Source organism: Sciurus carolinensis, unplaced genomic scaffold (genome assembly GCF_902686445.1).
Source record: "Sciurus carolinensis unplaced genomic scaffold, mSciCar1.2, whole genome shotgun sequence".
Lineage (NCBI taxonomy): Eukaryota > Metazoa > Chordata > Mammalia > Rodentia > Sciuridae > Sciurus > Sciurus carolinensis.
The window spans coordinates 2863446-2880792 of NW_025920141.1; the positions used below are offsets into that span (position 1 = coordinate 2863446).

Genomic DNA, 17347 nt, shown 5'->3' on the forward strand with positions numbered 1-17347 from the left:
ATTTTTAGTTTGGATCTATACCATTTATTGATTCCTGCTTTATTTCTTGTGCTTTGGGAGACATGTTAAGGAAGTCTGGTCCTAAGTTGACATGATAAAGGTTTGGGCCTAATTTTTCTTCTATTTGGTGCAGGGTCTCTGGTCTAATTCTAGGTTCTTGATCCCTTTTGAGTTGAGTTTTGTACAGAGTGAGAAATAGGGGTTTAATTTTATCTTGGTGTATATGGATTTCCAGTTTTCCCAGCACCATTTGTTGAACAGGCTATCTTTTCTCCATTGTATATTTTTGGCACCTTTGTATAGTATGAGATAACTGTATTTATGTGGGTTTGTCTCTGTGTCCTCTATTCTGTACCTGTCTACTTTGTAGACAATTCTATACTATTTTTGTAATTATTGCTCTGTAGTATAATGAAGGGTCCTCCTGCTTTAAGGATTTACTGCTAAGGATTTCATTGACTATTCTGGGTCTCTTATTCATCCAGATGAATTTCATGATTGCTTTCTCCATTTCTATGAGGTACATCATTGGGATTTTAATTGGAATTGCATTGAATCTGTATAGTGCCTTTGGTAGTATGGTCATTTTGATAATACTAATTCTGCCTATCCATGAACATGGTAGATCTTTTTCTCTTCTAAGGTTTTCTTTAATTTCTTTCTTTAGTGTTCTGTAGCTTTCCTTGTAGACATCTTTCACCTCTTTTGTTAGATGGATTCTCAAGTATTTTTTTGAGGCTGTTATGAATAGAGTTGTTTTCCCAATTCTCTTTCAGAGGATTCATCACTTATGAATAGAAATGCATTAGATTTATGCATGTGACTTTATCCTGCTACTTTGTTGAATTTATTTATAAGTTCTAGAAGTTTCTGGTGGAAGTTTTTGAATCCTCTAAATATAGAATCATGTCATCAGTAAATACTGATAGTTTCAGTTCTTCTTTTCTTTTAATTTCTTGGTGTGTCTAATTGCTCTGGCTAGAATTTCAAGGACAATATTGAATAGAAGTGGTAAAGAGGGAATCTCTGCCTTGTTCCAGTTTTTAGAGGGAATGTTTTCAGATTTTCTTCATTTAGAATGATGTCAGCCCTGGGCTTAGCATAGATAGCCTTTACAATATTGAGATATGTTCCTACAATTCCTGTTTTTTCTAGTGTTTTGAGCATGAAGGGTGCTGCATTTTATCAAATGTTTCCTCTCCATCTATTGAAATAATCGTATAGATTTTTGCTATGTATATGGAGCTGGAACCATACCAACAGTGGAGCGTTTGTGTACACTTTGCCCCTTCCTGTTGAACATGAATGAACTCCAAACATAAATGAACTTCTTTGAACCAAGAGAGACAAATTAAGTTTTACAAGATACAGGCACTTTATGCTCCCAGTTTTTAAAAATAAGTCAAGTTAACAAAACTTAATAAAAATAATTGGAACAGAGAAAGCTTAGAACTTCTATTGGTAGTTCTATTGATTTACATCAATGCAGAGAGACACAATCAAACAAGTAAAGCAAAAGTAACTGGGGCTAATGGTCATTTGTAAAAATGAAAAACCAAATTACTATAATTGGAGAAAAGATGCCATCTGAACCCGCTTGATGATATGCCTCCATGGTGAGATAAGAATGGAGGAACTTAGTTACAAAGAGGAAATGAGAGGGAAGAGAGGGCAGGGGTAAGGAAGAGTGGTGGAATGAGACAGACATCATTACCCTATGTACATGTATGATTACATGAATAATTTGAATCTACATCATGCATAACTATAGAAACAACAATTTGTACCCCATTTACATTCAATGAATCGAATGAAGTCTGTAAATTTTTTAAAAAAGATGAGCCAACAATGTGCTTTGAATTTTGTGTATACCTAGGAAGCTGAGTAACATCCTGAAAGCTTTGCAAGAGTGTATGGTTAGTGAGAGAAGATAAAGGTGCTTTTATTCTACAGTATCTGATTAAACAAAACAAAGGAATTTAGAAAAGAGAAGTACCAAATGATACCTTAAAATAAATATTCATCATTTTGATGAATATATACATGTTGAGTCCACTTCTTAGGGATTTAACTATCTAAAAGTGGCATGTCACTATCTAGAGATGCAGGAGAAAGTTCACAAAAATAAAAGTGTAACTTCACTAACTTCAACTTCAGTCAATGACTCCAGGTGAACAAGCTTACTTTGGTTTGGTTTTTGGTCCAGGCTGCTATCCAGAAGTTCATCAACTTCTATGAGTTTATCTACAGTGGACATAACTTCTGATGATGCTATTGTACTCCATGTTCAACAGCAGAAGCAGGATTTCCACCAAGGAAAGCAAGAAATGAGAAGGCAGAGTGTACTGGATTAGACTTAGATTTTTCTTCTTCTCCTGAAATGTTTTGAGGCTACATTGTTCTGGTAGCTTCTAATCCTTTATTCTCAGATTTGGTATTATTGTTGTAATCTGTGGGATTCATCTGTCCCAGAACTAGTGAAAAGATCAACCAGGAGATCTGGGTCGTTCTAAACTCTCCCTGACAGCATAGCTTGGAAGTACTCTAAACTGCAATCAATACTGTCAAGAAGATCCAACAGTGCAGCCTTTCCCAAAAGATTAATGGAATCCATCATGGTCACTGGATCTTCTGTGGTTAGACTGGATGAACCATTTACTGGATGGGACTAGACATGAGAGAGTTGATGCCATCACTGCCTGAACTTAGGGATTCTCTGGCTGGTTCACTCTGAACAACAGGTGAATACTCATCTTCATTGTCATCTTCAATAATGACAATATTGGGATACTGGCTTACAGTTGGAGGGATCAGATGTAACATCCTCATTAGTTTCTAGAATAACTGGGCTATTCTCTTCATCTGCATTATCAGTAACATCATAAATAATGATGTCACCTGAAATCTACTCTCTTGACTTTAAACCTTCTGTCCTACTGTGTAAAACTTCATGATGATTATTATCAGCTAGTTCTTTGACTATGTACTGAAATAAATTCTTCTTTGGGGCTCAATTAGTGTTTAAAAGTAGAGGACTTTTATATTTTAAACTCAAAGGTTGTTATTCGGAACCAATGTCACAATAAATTGGACAGTCTTGTTGAATAATTTGTTGCTGCTGCACATGCTTACTCTTAATTCAGACACCTTTTCCAAAGGGACTCATTCTCACTTTTAATTCTGAAAGTCTGGACTCAATTGTTTCCTGTTTTATTTGATTCTGAGAGATCACTAATAGTTTTTGTTAAATCTTCCTGATTAATTTTATTTTCTTCTGCTTTTGAGGATGAAAACTTCCCTTAATGTTCTCCAACAGGTCATTCTGGCCTTGTTTGAAGTAAGGATGTTGAAATTCAACAGGACCAACTCTTTCCTGCCTTACTATTCCAGAGTCAATATGCACTACTTTACAGAAACCATACATATTCAGTTGCCTCACAAAGCTTGCCATGTTATTGTGCTGAAGTATTAGGGAAGAATTTCTTTTGCAAATCTTTTTTCATCCAATACCAGAATGTTTTGGTCATTCTGGCTCCAGGTTAAGAACTTGGTGTGGGTTTCCTCCACAAGCATCCACAGTTTTATGAGGAAAGGCGGCACGTTTGAACTCTGCTTCATTGTTTACTGCAGCGGTAGTGGTGGGGTGGAGGTGCTGGCAGTCTCTGGCTGTCTTTTCACTTTCGAATTCATGATCTGTCTATTTATAGTTAGAAATAGTTTCCCCTCTCCCCACCACACATCAATGTCACAGAGATATTTTTCCACGTGAGTTTCTTCTCTCGCTCCCTTTTTGTTTTTTTCTCCCTGGCCAGCGAGTCGGGGTAACACAACAGAATGTGATTTGGGGTGTGGGCATGAAACCTGGAACCCCTCCTACTCTGAAGCACCACCTATAAGTTCAACATCTGCAAAGCACGTCCTTTGTTCTTGGCTTCATTCTGTTTCATCGATCTAACCATTAATTATCCTAGTCTGAATACCATATTGTCTTATTACCTAGAGCTTTATAAATGTGCTGATATCTGCTAGCACAGCGTTTCTCAGCATCATAATCACTGACATTTTGAACTGTGTAGTTCCTTGTCAGGAGTTGTCCTGTGTCATGTAGGCTGTTGAGAAGCATCCTGACCTCTCTTTATTAGATGAAGTTAGAAGTTCCCACACTACCCCAAGGAATGACGATGGAGAACCTCTGTGGTAGAACAAGTTCTCCCAACTTGTTCTCCAAGAGTGATATTGTGTTTGGAAAACCTTTGAATCTATACTACTTGGGTAAATTTGAGAATATTTTAAAAATAATAATGAGACTTCTGATTCACATGAATGCATGGTATTTCACTCCATTTTTAGTTTTTCATTTCTTTTGTTGTATTTAAGCTCTTTAATGAAGTTTTTTATAGGTTTTCTGCATTTTTTAATATTTTTATGAACATTTATTACCCATTTTCCTTGTATTATGAGTAAATGTGAGTTCCAGTGTATTGGTGGGGAGAAGTGCACCCAGTGTGAGTTCTTACCTGGGTGCATCATTCTTTTGACTTGGTTAGATCAGCTAAAATGTGTCCATTTCATTTTTTTTCCTATCCTAAGAAACATTTCATGTGATTTCTCATTTTGTTTTGTATGTTTGTTTGGTCATTTGGAGATATCCCATTTCTCAATAATATAGTTGATTAATTTCTATTTTATCTTTATTATTTCTGGGCCTATTTTTCTCATTTTAACTTTTATCCTTGTTATGAGATGATCTATAATTTCCTCTAATTCTCCTTTTACTTATATCCTACAGTTCTAACATTCATACTATACTAATTTTTTATTCATTAGAATTTCTGCATTTTTAATTATTTCCTTTTTCATATAATTGCTCAAGAGATATTGTTTTCTTCAATATCTTGATGAAAAAAACTTTTCTTTTTCCCCATTTTTCCACTGATTATTAGTTTTATCAAACTGTGGTTACAGACTATTGTAGGCAATAACACTGGCCTATAAAGTATATTGAAGTTTTCTTCTGACCTAACATGCTTTCACTTTTTTCAATGACTATTCCATGGAACATGAAAGGAGATTTTTTTCCCCTTGGTTTTAGTAGTCTTGTATTTATTCTATTTTAGACTTACTTGTTTTATCTGTCCTCTATATTCATTAACATGTCGATGAATAACATTGCAGTCTTCCCCTTCTGGTGTACAATCACTTTTTCTGCTCCTGTGTTTTCGTTTTCTGGATCCTGATGTGTTATTAGAAAATTGATTTTTAAATGTTCACACCTTCATTTTAAACCTTTCTGTTCAACTTATTAAAGTAAATTTTTTTCCACTTACTGGTTATTTCCTTAAACTCAACTCTGGTGATTTTGGGATTGTTTTTATTGACCTCACCATCATTGGTTGAGATCTTTCAGCATTAGTTACTTGGTATACTTGGTCTAATATATATATAGAAATCCTGGAGTTTTTTATCCAGCGTATTTACAACTTAATAGTTTGTAATTACTGATTGGAAGATTATATTTTGTCTGAACTTCATCCTACTATATTGCCTATTTGTTGTCTCTTTTGAAAACACAAGTTTTCAATAAGCATATTCTCCTTCTAGTAAGTAGATTGCCTTTCCACTGTGGTAATTATCTTTATAATTTGTGCCAGTCCCTAAACTATTTTTCTAGTAATTTATATTATAAACAATAATAGAAGTTGTATGTTTGGCCTTCTTTACCCTACTTAAACTGTCAATTTGAGTAGATTTTATGGTCTTGGATAGTGTATGTATATGTGCATTATATATATATATATATATATATTATATATATACACACACACACAATGCTATTTATGTATTGGTTGTTTTTTTGAATTTCTTTAGTTATCAATGGACCTTTATTTTATTTATTTATTTTCATGTGGTGCTGATAATCCAACCCAGTGCCTCACACATGATAGGCAAGCACTCTACCACTGAGTCACAACCCCAGCCTCTATTTGTTGATTTTTTTAAAAAGCAAATCAATATTCTGTCCTCTATTTTTCCCCCTCCTTTCAAGTGTTACTGGGTAAATTATGGAATTCTAAAGAGATTGTCCTTGCCTCTGGAGTCTCCTGCCATCACTGACAACTCAACCACTGGACCTACTTGGTAATTCTTGTGATAACCAGGAATCTTTTCCTTGTTCCAACTTTGAGATGATTTCTGATATGATGTGGTGCCCTGTACCACAATGAGATCTACATCTGATGTCTGTACTTGGAATGAAAGAGGATGGGGCTTCAGGTACAGAACAGAGCAGGTGGTCACTGGGGAAATAAGAGACAATGGTATTTCTGGAGCCCCAAGAAATAGAATCACCTTAGACTACTGATTGGATTTCTAAATAGCATCAAACTCTAAATCCACATGCTCTGCAATTATAAAATAAATAAATACACCATGGTCAGTCACATGTAAGGCCTGCTTACTCACTAGGACCATATGGCTGCAGAAAGGTAAGGAAGAGGAGACAGCAACAGGCAAACTCACAGCCCTTGTTGGTTTAAAAAAAAATCTTAAAAAATGAAATAAAATGTTGTTTGTGATTATTCAGATTTGGTGAGACAGAGAGAGAAGGAGATGACTGCATTGAAATGAGATTCCAGAAGGAAGGGAACCCACACACTATGCAAGGACACATTGGAGAGAGCACCTGGGTCTGTCAGGGCATCAAGGGAGTAAGAAATCAAGGCAAGGGCATTGATTGTAGTTTCTCAAAACTAGAGCATATTTTTGCTTCTGGAGGTTCTAATTTAAAATGACAAAATTAAATGGGTGTTGAAGGCAAGGACCTATTCTAAAAGTAGGAATGTCAATGATCAGAAACAAAATCAAGTTTGCTTATTATGAGGACCTACCAAACAATCGTTCCTTCCATAAACTTAACTCCAGCACATTTGTCTAGCATCTGATATGTACACTGTATAAGAGTTATGTTTGTGATGTAGACACTATCTAACTTCACAAATCTTTCCAATAAAACATTTTAATAAGACCTACAGATTAGGATCCATCTCTAGGCTCCCTCTCTTTTATGTTTAAGAAGTGCAGGTTCCTCAGTTGCATAGGTACTAGAAGATCTGGAGGGAGAATATCAGGCATCCTGAAAAGATGCCAGGGAATTTGATGCACTATCACTCAGTTATATCCCATCCTGTGTTAAATTTTATTTTGATATAGGGTCTCACTAAATTGCCTAGGCTTGCCTGTAATCCTATAATGCTCTTGCCTCAGTCTCCAAAGTAGCTGATATTAGAGGTTCTGGCTGAGTTTCACAGGCTTCCCTTAAACTTCAGTCCTGTAATCTCAGCCCCCTAAATCACTGGGTCTACAGGGGGATGATGCACTTCCCACTTGCTCTACTCTTTGGATTTTTAATGACAGGAATACAGCTTCATAACAGGTCTATCCCTTTGTAGAATGGAATAAGTGGTTAAGAGGAAGTCATTCTATCATAGCAGCTTTCCAAGAGGGAATCAAAACAAAATTCAGCACCAGAAAATTGAGTCTAAAAGTTGAGCAAAGAAAAATCCCTCTTTCGCTTGAAACAGGCAATCTTATCTCTGAGATTAGGAACCTTGCTGTGACAGGTAGGGGCAGGGACTGAGACCAATTATATTCAGACCAACTCTGCTGAACCATGAGTCATCACTTCCAAGCTGAGATAAGGTTGCAGGATAGGCTGATGCATTCCACTCTCCTCCCCGAGCACATAGTCTAAAATTCTCAGAAAGAGCAGGGTCATCAAAATCATCCAGCCAAGAAGGGAATGCAACTCTGCAATGAAACTCTTCATCCAGATTCCCCAAACAATCTTGACCACTTGGGTCAGAGCTAAGAAGAACCAAACTCCACAATAACTGAAGCCCACTACAAAAATCTGGCCAAGAAAATACATGAATAGGTTTCTAAAGAACACTGTTGATAAATTCTCCTTAAAGATTATTAATATAAGGCATTGTTATAAATTGATTGCAATTATGGGTGATTACTATCTCCTCTCAATGTGGTATGAGACTAGCCACAGTAGCAAGTTTAAATTAAAGTGGAAATGTTGACACCAAAATATTTGCCCAATCCAGAACACACAGTGAAGGAGAAACAACTCACTAAAAAGTTGGTCACAAAAAGTAGAAGAGAAAATTATCCCAGAAGATGCATAGAAATACTAACAATATGGAAAATCAAGAAAACAAGAGACTCCAAATAACTCACAATACAACTGACCTCATGGACTCCACAGAAGAGAAAATGCCAGAAAAAGAATTTGGAAAGTTGATAATAAAAATGTTCAATGAACTTAAATATCTAAGGAATGAACAAAAGAATAAATAGGATGTAAAACAGTACTTCAGTACAGGGACAAAGGTTCTGGAAAAAGAAATAGAAATCCTGGAAATGACTCATTAAACCAAATTAAGAATTCCATTGAAAGCATCAGCAATAGATTCAATCACAGGGAAGACATATTCTCATACCTCAAAAACAAAGTATATAAACTTGAAAACAAAGTCAAAAATAAAGAAAATATGTTAAAAGATTATGATAAGAATATTCAAGAAATCTTGGATAATGTTAAGAGATCAAAATTAGAATCATTGGCATACATTAAGGCACTGAAATGCAAACTAAAGAAATACACAAACGTTTAAGGAAATAATATCAGAAAATTTTCAAGCCATAAGAATGAGACAGAAATCCAAATAAAAGTTTATTTAGAACTCCAAATAGTTAATATCAAAAAGATTCCCCCTAAGATACATTACAATTAAAATCCCTGATAAACAGAACAAAGATAGATTATAAAGCTGTTAGGGTGGGACTTGAGCAGCTATGTGGGAGAGCAAAATGACTGAGGAAGCAGGCAGCACACGAAAGAGTGACCAATTAAACATGGAGAGATAAACCCCACTGACCCTTACATCCACCTATCGTTCAGCAGGACCCCTGCCTATTCCAGCCTATAAAGACCCTGGGCAGCTGGGACCATTTGCAATTTTCTCCTGCTCTCCACCCTACTTGTACCCCAGAGGGCTGAGAATTTTTCCCAAGAGTCAAATTCCAATAAACTTGCTTCTGCCATTTCTGTCCACTTTTGTTTGGCCACCAGCTCTTGCCCTTGAGCTTAGAAAAGCTGCAAGTGAAAAACAACAATTCACATATAGAAGAAAGTCAGAATTTGTATTGAAAGTTAGAATTTGTATTGATTTCTCACCCAAAACCCTAAAATCCAGGTCTTGGAATAATATACCCAAAACTCTGAAAGATAACTGACTCAAGATTGCTGTGTATGATAAACCCAAAACCAACATCATAGTAAATGGAGAAAAACTGAAATTATTCCTCTAAAATCAGAAACAAGACAAGGATGTCCATTCTTGCAACTCTTATTTAACATAATTCTTCAACTTTAAGCAGAACATCAAGCAAGAGAAGAAAATTAAAGGAATATAAATAGGAAAAGAATAAGTCAAATTATTTCTGTTTGCTGATAACATCATCCTACATCTAAGAAGACCCAAAAGTCATACTACAATATTTGTAGAGTTAATAAACAAATTGAAACAAAGTAGCAAAATGCAATATCAACATAAAAATTTGATAGCTTTCCTGTACTCCAATAATGACCCTTCTGAGAAATAAATCAGAAAAATTATTCCATTCACAATAATATCACAAAATAAAACAATTAAGGATAAATCTAACTAAGGAGGTGAAAGACCTTTTCAAAGAGAACTATAGAAACTTAGGAAAGAAATTGAAGCTCTTAGAAGAGAGAAAGCCCTCCAATGATCTTGGATAGGCAGAATTAATGCTGTCAAAATTAATTATCACCAATTAATTAATTATCACCAAAGCATTATAGAGATTTGATGAAATCCCCATCAAAATACCAATGACATTCTTCACAGAACTAGAAAAAACAGCCCTAAAATTCCTTTAGAACAATAAAAAATTCAGAAGAGTCAAAGAATTCCTGAGCAAGAAGAATGATGCTGGAGGCATCCCAACACCTAATCTCAAATTATATTACTGAGCTAAAGGAACACAAATGGAATGATATTGGCCCCAAAACAAACATGCATGGAAACCACTGGGATAGAATGGAAGACTCAAAATCAAATCCACATAGATACCTTCATCCGATACTCCATTAAGGTGTCAAAAACATATATTGGAGACACCTTTTAAACAAATGGTGCTAGGAAAATTGTCTAACCATTTGCAGAAGAATGAAACTTGTCTCCTATCTGTCACCCTGCACAAAAGTTAACTCAAAGTGTATCAAGAACCTGGGGATCTGTTTCAGTCAATATGACCAAAAACTCTGAAAAGAACAACTCAAAAGAGGAAAAGTTTATGCTAGCTTCTGGTTTAAGAGAGGCAATTCATAGTTTCCCAACTTCCAAAGCTCTGGGCTTTGAAGGATTGAAGCAGAACATCATATCAGAAGTGTGTGGCAGAAGAAAGCAGCTCAGGACATGGCAACCAGGAAGCAGAGAAAGAGCTCTGCTTTCTCCAGCTGCACCCTACTTGCCTACTGTTACTGCCCAGTTAATCCATCAGCAGACTAATCCTCTGATTGAGTTACACTTCCCATAAACTGATCATTTCACCTCTAAAAATTCTTGCATCACCTCATACCTGAAATTTTTGGTATACCTAAACCATAATAGAATTAGAACAGAAACATTTCAACTGCTCAAAGAAAATGTAGTGTTGGTATGCCAGTATATTGGTGCAGGCATGCAATTCCTTAACAAGACTTAACAAGTTCCCCTAAAGCGCAAGGAAGAAAATCAAGAATTAATAAGTACAATGGCATTACATTTAAAAGTTTCTGCTCACCAAACAAAACAATTAAGAGTGTGAAGAGAGAGCTTACTGAAAAGGAGAAAATCTTTTCTGGCTACTCATGTAGAAGGGGATTAATATTTAGGATATATAAAAAAACTCAAAAATTTATCCTCCCCCAAAATTATTACTTAATTAATAAATGGGCAAAGGAAGGAAACAATTTTTTCAGATAATAAATACAAATGGCAAACACATATGTGAAAAAAAGTTCAACATTCCCTGAAAATTAGGAAAATGCAAATCAAAACTACTTTGAGATTTCATTTCATTCCAGTTATAATGTAATTATCAAAATTATAAATAATAATAAATGCTGGTGAGGATGTGGAGAAAAAGGTAGAGTTGTCTTTTTGGTGGGATTGCAAATTTATATGACTACTTTGGAAAGGCATACGGAGATCCCTCAAATGACTGAGACTGGGAACCATGACCCAGCTATCAACTCCTTGGTGTTTATTTCAAAGAACTAAAATCAGCATACTATACTGACACAAGCACACCAATGTTTACAGCAGCTGAATTCACAATAGGCAAGTTATGAAACCAGACCAGGTGCTCATCAACAAATGAATGATTAAAGATGTTTTATATATACTAAGCCATAAAGAAGAATGAAATGATGGCATTTATTGTTAAATTCATAGAACTAGAGAACTTCATGCTAAGTGAAATAATTCAGACTCAGAAAGTCAAGGGTGAAATACTTTCTCTCATATGCAGATGCTAGAGGAAAATAAAGAAAAAAATGTAATGTGTGAAAATGGAAGGGAGTTCAGTACAGTGGAAGAGGTGGTTTGAGGAAGGAATGGTAAAGGGGAAGAACTGAGAAGTTAGGTTGACCGGATTATTCTCTGTGCATGTGTGAATCTACCACAGTGAATTCCACCTTTATATACACCTATAAAGCATCAACTTATAAAAGAAATAGTTGGGGGAAGGCCAAGTGGAATAGGGCAAGTGAAATGGGAAGAGGGAGAAGCGGAAGAGTGGAGGAGGTAATGGGATTGAAATGGAGTCAGTTATATCCTTGCAAGCATGATTATATCAAAATGAACTTAACTATAATGGATAGCTAAAATGCACTAATAAAAAGATAAAAATTAATCTAAATTTTAAAAATTAAAATAAATAAAAGATTAAACCTATAATGAACTCACACAGATTAGTAATAACTTGGGCAATACTTGCATTTTTACACAATCCACTACTAGGTTATGGCCCCATGCATAATAGATGTCTACTAGATCATCCCAATTCTAAAATATTCAATGGAAGAATGAGAAAAATAAAAAATTTTTAAAAAATTTAGAAATGGGACATTTCACAACACAACTGATCTTCAAAAGTCAATGTAAATCCCCCTACAAAGGAATAAAAACACATCATCAAATACAAAAAAAGGTCACAAACACAAAAGAGCACCAAGAACAGTAAATACAAATGTAAATACAAAATACTCTTGCCTCAGATTTTACAAATTCTTGATGAAATATTTTACTATTTAATTAAAAATAATAACAGTGCCAAGGGGTTTTCTTTTCTTTTACCTTTCTTTTTTCTTTCTTTCTTTCTTTCTTTCTTTCTTTCTTTCTTTCTTTCTTTCTTTCAGTGAATTCTGCATGTACATTTTATTTACATTAGACAAATATTGTCCATATAAAATTTTGGTCCACTTTTTTCTCCTTTACTTCTACCATTCAATATTGAATATTTGACTCAAGTAAAAGCAGAATCAAACATGAGAACTAATATTTGAGAACTAAATATTTAGAACTAAATTAATGAGAACTAAATTAATATGATTTCACAGGATTAGATTTGCTCTTTATTATTTTTGAGAAACAATAACTCATCTAACCTAAGTGTTTTTTCTCTGAACTTTAGTTTACTTGAGTGACTATGTAATGAGCATCCCATCTCCATTATTTAGCAATGAGTGTATATACGTGTAATTTATTGCATCAGTAACTGGATTCATTATCTAACATTCAATTGATGTCAAATCCCTCTATGATGTGGTATTTCCATGATCACTGCAGATATTTTAGTCACATGTACACTTTCAACATTAATTTTAAAAATCAAGTGTTAGTTTAAAGACATGACGAGAAAAATACAGCCCAGTTATAGACCTGCTCTTGTGAGAGGTGCTTAGCTACTGCTTCAATCTCAATGCCTGCTCCTTTGGGTAAAGCAGCAACCTGGTAAGCAGCTCTAGCAAGAAAATTACTTTTGAAACACTCTTTGTAGATTTCATTGACAGTGTTGAAGTCATTCATGTCAGCCTGCAAAACAGTTGCTTTGCCCACATTAGTGAAGTCACAGCTTTCAGAATTTCACCCATGTTTGAAAGAGCTTGTTTAGTTTCTGCTGCTACCCCTCCTTGCACAAGCTTTCCACTAGAAGGGTCCATGCCTATTTGTCCAGAGATGTAAATGGTCTTGCCCACTAACATTGATTGACTGTAGGGACCAATGACCCCTGGGGATTTTGTGGTGCTGATCACTTTTCTGATCAGGGGGACATATCTAGTCCTTTCTCACACCACTCCAGGAGAAAATATTCCTTCACCAGCCCTGCCCACTTGCTCAAAACTGACCAAACCCAGGCACAGTCTGCTGGATGGGGTTTCTAACATATATGTAAATAAGATGTGTGGATGCATGGAAATACACAATGAGAGGAGTAAACAAATACATTATTATGTAATTTTTTTAAAAAAAAATTAGCTGTTGATGGACATTTATTTAATTAATTTATTTTTTTGCTGTGCTGAGAATTCATCCCAGCAACTCACACTTGTTAGGTAGGCAAGCATCCTGCACTGAGCTACAACCCCAATCCTTATTATGCGATTTTTACAATATACATTAATTGATATCAAATTTGAAGGTAAACAGTGACAAGTTGAAGTTGAATGATATAAATTGAAGAGTAACCACAAAAAAACTTGTGAAGAGATATTGAATAAAATTTAATAATGGAGAAAATGCAAGAAATTTACAGAAATAACTTTTTTAAAGGAGGAATAAAAAAAAGGTGTGACGAACAAAAATATATGGTATCTTGGAACCTAGACATGTCATTATTTACATCAAATGTAAATGCTCAAAATAATTCAATGAGAAGGCAGATATTTTGAGACCCAATGAACAGCAAGACCTAACCCTATAGTATACATATAAGAAATGCACGTCAAATATAATAAAGGCATAGAGTAAAGGAATGAAAATCCATTATATATGTAATGCAGATATTAAGAAAGAAGAGCTGAGATGACTATAGCAATAGCAGACCAAAGAAATTTCTCAACACAAGTATTACTAGGGAGAAGGGAAACTTTTATAATGACAAGACCATTAATTGACCAAGAAAATAAAACTGTACTAATTGTCTGTGAGTACCTTAAGAAAGCTTCCAAAACCAGAAATCCAAAATTGCTTGATATAAAAGGAAAAAATAGGAGAATCCTCAAGTATAGTGAAAGATTTTAACCTTTCTCTCTCAGGATGATTTGAAAGTGTTGACAACCAACTTGTCTTAATTGAATTACCTGACACAGAACACTCCAGCCAATGACATGAAAGTGCACATTCTGTTAAAAAACTCTGAAACATTTGCCAACATACATGATATTCTGGGTCATAAAGCCAGTCTCAGCAAATTTTAAAGGACTGAAATGATGCAGAATATGTTCTCTAAACATAACACAATTATACAGAGGAAAACATTTATAACAGAAACATATTTGGGAAATACCAGAATATGGGGAAATTAAACATTGCTCCAATCGCCATTGGTGAAAGAAAAATAAAAAGGGAAATCTTAAGCTTTTATGAAATTGAATGATTATGAAAACACAGCATTCCCAAATTTGTGAGGTGCAGCTAAAGGAAGCCAAAAAAGATATCTACAGATTTAAATGTATAACAGAAGAAAAATAATTAGAAAAAGAAAGCAAATTAATTCAAAATGAATAGCAGGTTCCTTTAAGAGCCAAACCAGCTTGATGGAAAAAAAAGTATGGAAGATCAAAGAAATTAAAACCTAAATCTTCAAAAATATCAATAAAACTTATAAAAATTATTAAGGGGAAAAAAGAATACCAAAAATGAAAAAAGAGACATCACTATATAACCTAAAAATACTGAGTATAGTTGAATACATTTTGAAAGGGTAATAATTAAATATTATGAAAAACTTTGCTAATAAATTAAATAACTTAGATCAAATAAAACTCCTTTAAGACATTACACATAAATAACACAAGAGGAAATAAACTACCTGGGCCATTCTATATGTATTTAAAATTTGACTTTGTAATAAAAAATTTCCCATGAACAGAACTCCAGACCCAGAAGACTTCATTTATAAATTCTGTCAAACATTTTTAAAAAAATAACAATCTTACATAAATTCTTTCAGAAAATTTAAGAGGAGGAAACATTTTGCAAATTATTTTATGAGACTGGATGTACCATGAGTCCACAAAGATTATAAAACAAGAAAAAAAATGTCTAAATTGCCATGAAAATAGAAACAAAAACTATGAACAATAGTAGCAGTTCAAAACAAGCAATATAGAAAATTGATAATACATCAGGATACAGAATACTTGGTCCCAAAATGCTAAGTTGAAAATGAATTATTGTAATTCACCATATTAGAATAAAGGACAAAAAAATGGTCATCTCAAAAGATGCTGTGTTAACTTCCAATCACTATCAACTCATAATTTCTAAAAAGGTCTGTTTTTGGATCATAGACTTTAAAATTCCAGTCCATGATCTGTTGGCCTCATTGATGTGGGCCTGCTTGGTGTGAGGCCCCACCATGATGGGGGTGCCTGGCAGAGTAAAACCACTCACCTCAAGGTCAGGGAGCAAAAGAGAGAAAGAAGAGGGGCTGCTCCAACCAACTATCTCCTTTAAAGGCACATCTCCACTGACATAAAGACCTCCTACTAGTCCCCACTTCTTGAGGGTTTCACTATGTCCCAATAGTGTCACCCTGGGGACCAAAAATTTAAAATACATGAACCTTTAGGGGACACTTATTCAAACCATAGCATGTGGGAAACTGTCTTTATTTAGCATAATCAGACTAGGTTGTGCCATGGGATGCAGAGACCTGGCTTCTAGGAACTGCTGTGAAATATGTGGCATTGTGTGGGAGTGGTTCCCTGTCTCCTTTTGGAATTTTCTGCCTCTTAATGATGGTTTCCCTAACTCCACCCTATCCTTTCCTTCACAGAAGAAGCTCCTCCTAGTCCTTGCCCCTTTTACCTGTAGGTTATAAATAAAGGAGAGTTGGGCAAGTTGTTGTTACAAGCGGCCAGAACTGGTATGGCCAGACCAGTCATGCCCCTGCCATATAAAGAGTATGGGCTTTTGTGTGTTTACTGTGTAGATAAGTTTTTTACATAATTGAGTGACTTACAGCTAACACCCTCCTCTTTCAGTTAACCCTTTTCTCCTCCACACAGGATGGACAGAGAGTACCCCTACAATAGCAGATGTAGAAAAGGCATTTTAAAAATCCAATACCCATGAGTAACAAAACATCCAAGTAAATTTAAGTAGAAATAAATTTCCCCAATGTGACAGTGGGTGGCAATGAAAATCTACTGGAAATATAATACAAAATCTTGTGTCTTATTTCCTTCTTTTATAATCCAGGACAAGGTTCTCACTTCCCCCATTCAAGAATTTTTTGGATATTTAAGCCACTTCAATAAAACAAGACAAAAAAGTGAATAATATACAAATTAGAAAGGAAGAAGTAAATGTGTATTTATTTGAAACATTGTACTTATGGAAATAGAAAAGTAAGGAATCTAGGAAAAAATACTAGAATAGGTAAGTTAAAGTTAAGAAAGAGCAGCATAAAAGATCACTTATACAACAATAAATTTTTATTTCTATTAACTATCATGAAATAATATAAAAATGAAAATGTACAAGCCACAATACCACTGACAACAGCATAAAAAATATGTAATATTTAGGAATAACCAAATATGTGCAATATATCTACAGAGAAAACAACAAAATATTGATGGAAGTAATTAAAGATCTAAATAAAATGTAAGATATACCATGTTCAAGGATTAAAAAATTTAATATTGTTATAATTCTAGAAAAGTAATCTATTGATTACTATAGATAATTTAAAGGCAATAAAAGTCAGAACTTTTAAAATTATTTGTATAAATTGAGTAAATTATACTAAAGTTAATAGAGAAATGTAAAGGATCTAGAAGAACCAAAACAACTTTGATAAAGGATGAATTACACAAACTATTTAAAGACTTAATACAGACGACAGACACTAATAAGTGGAAGCAAACAATGACTCAAGTAATAGATTCAAATAGTTCACAAGGGAAACAATTCAGTCACTAGATCTTTGAGAAAAAGTGAATATCATCTCTCACCTCTCACCATACACAAAATTTAAA

At 34.5% G+C, this 17347-nt stretch overlaps 2 pseudogenes; both read right to left on the minus strand.

Annotated features, from left to right (window-relative positions):
• Positions 1 to 2067: 2067 nt before the first annotated feature.
• Positions 2068 to 3618, minus strand: LOC124974299 (heat shock factor protein 2-like; annotated as a pseudogene).
• Positions 3619 to 13011: 9393 nt separating this feature from the next.
• Positions 13012 to 16249, minus strand: LOC124974292 (2-iminobutanoate/2-iminopropanoate deaminase-like; annotated as a pseudogene).
• Positions 16250 to 17347: the final 1098 nt, after the last annotated feature.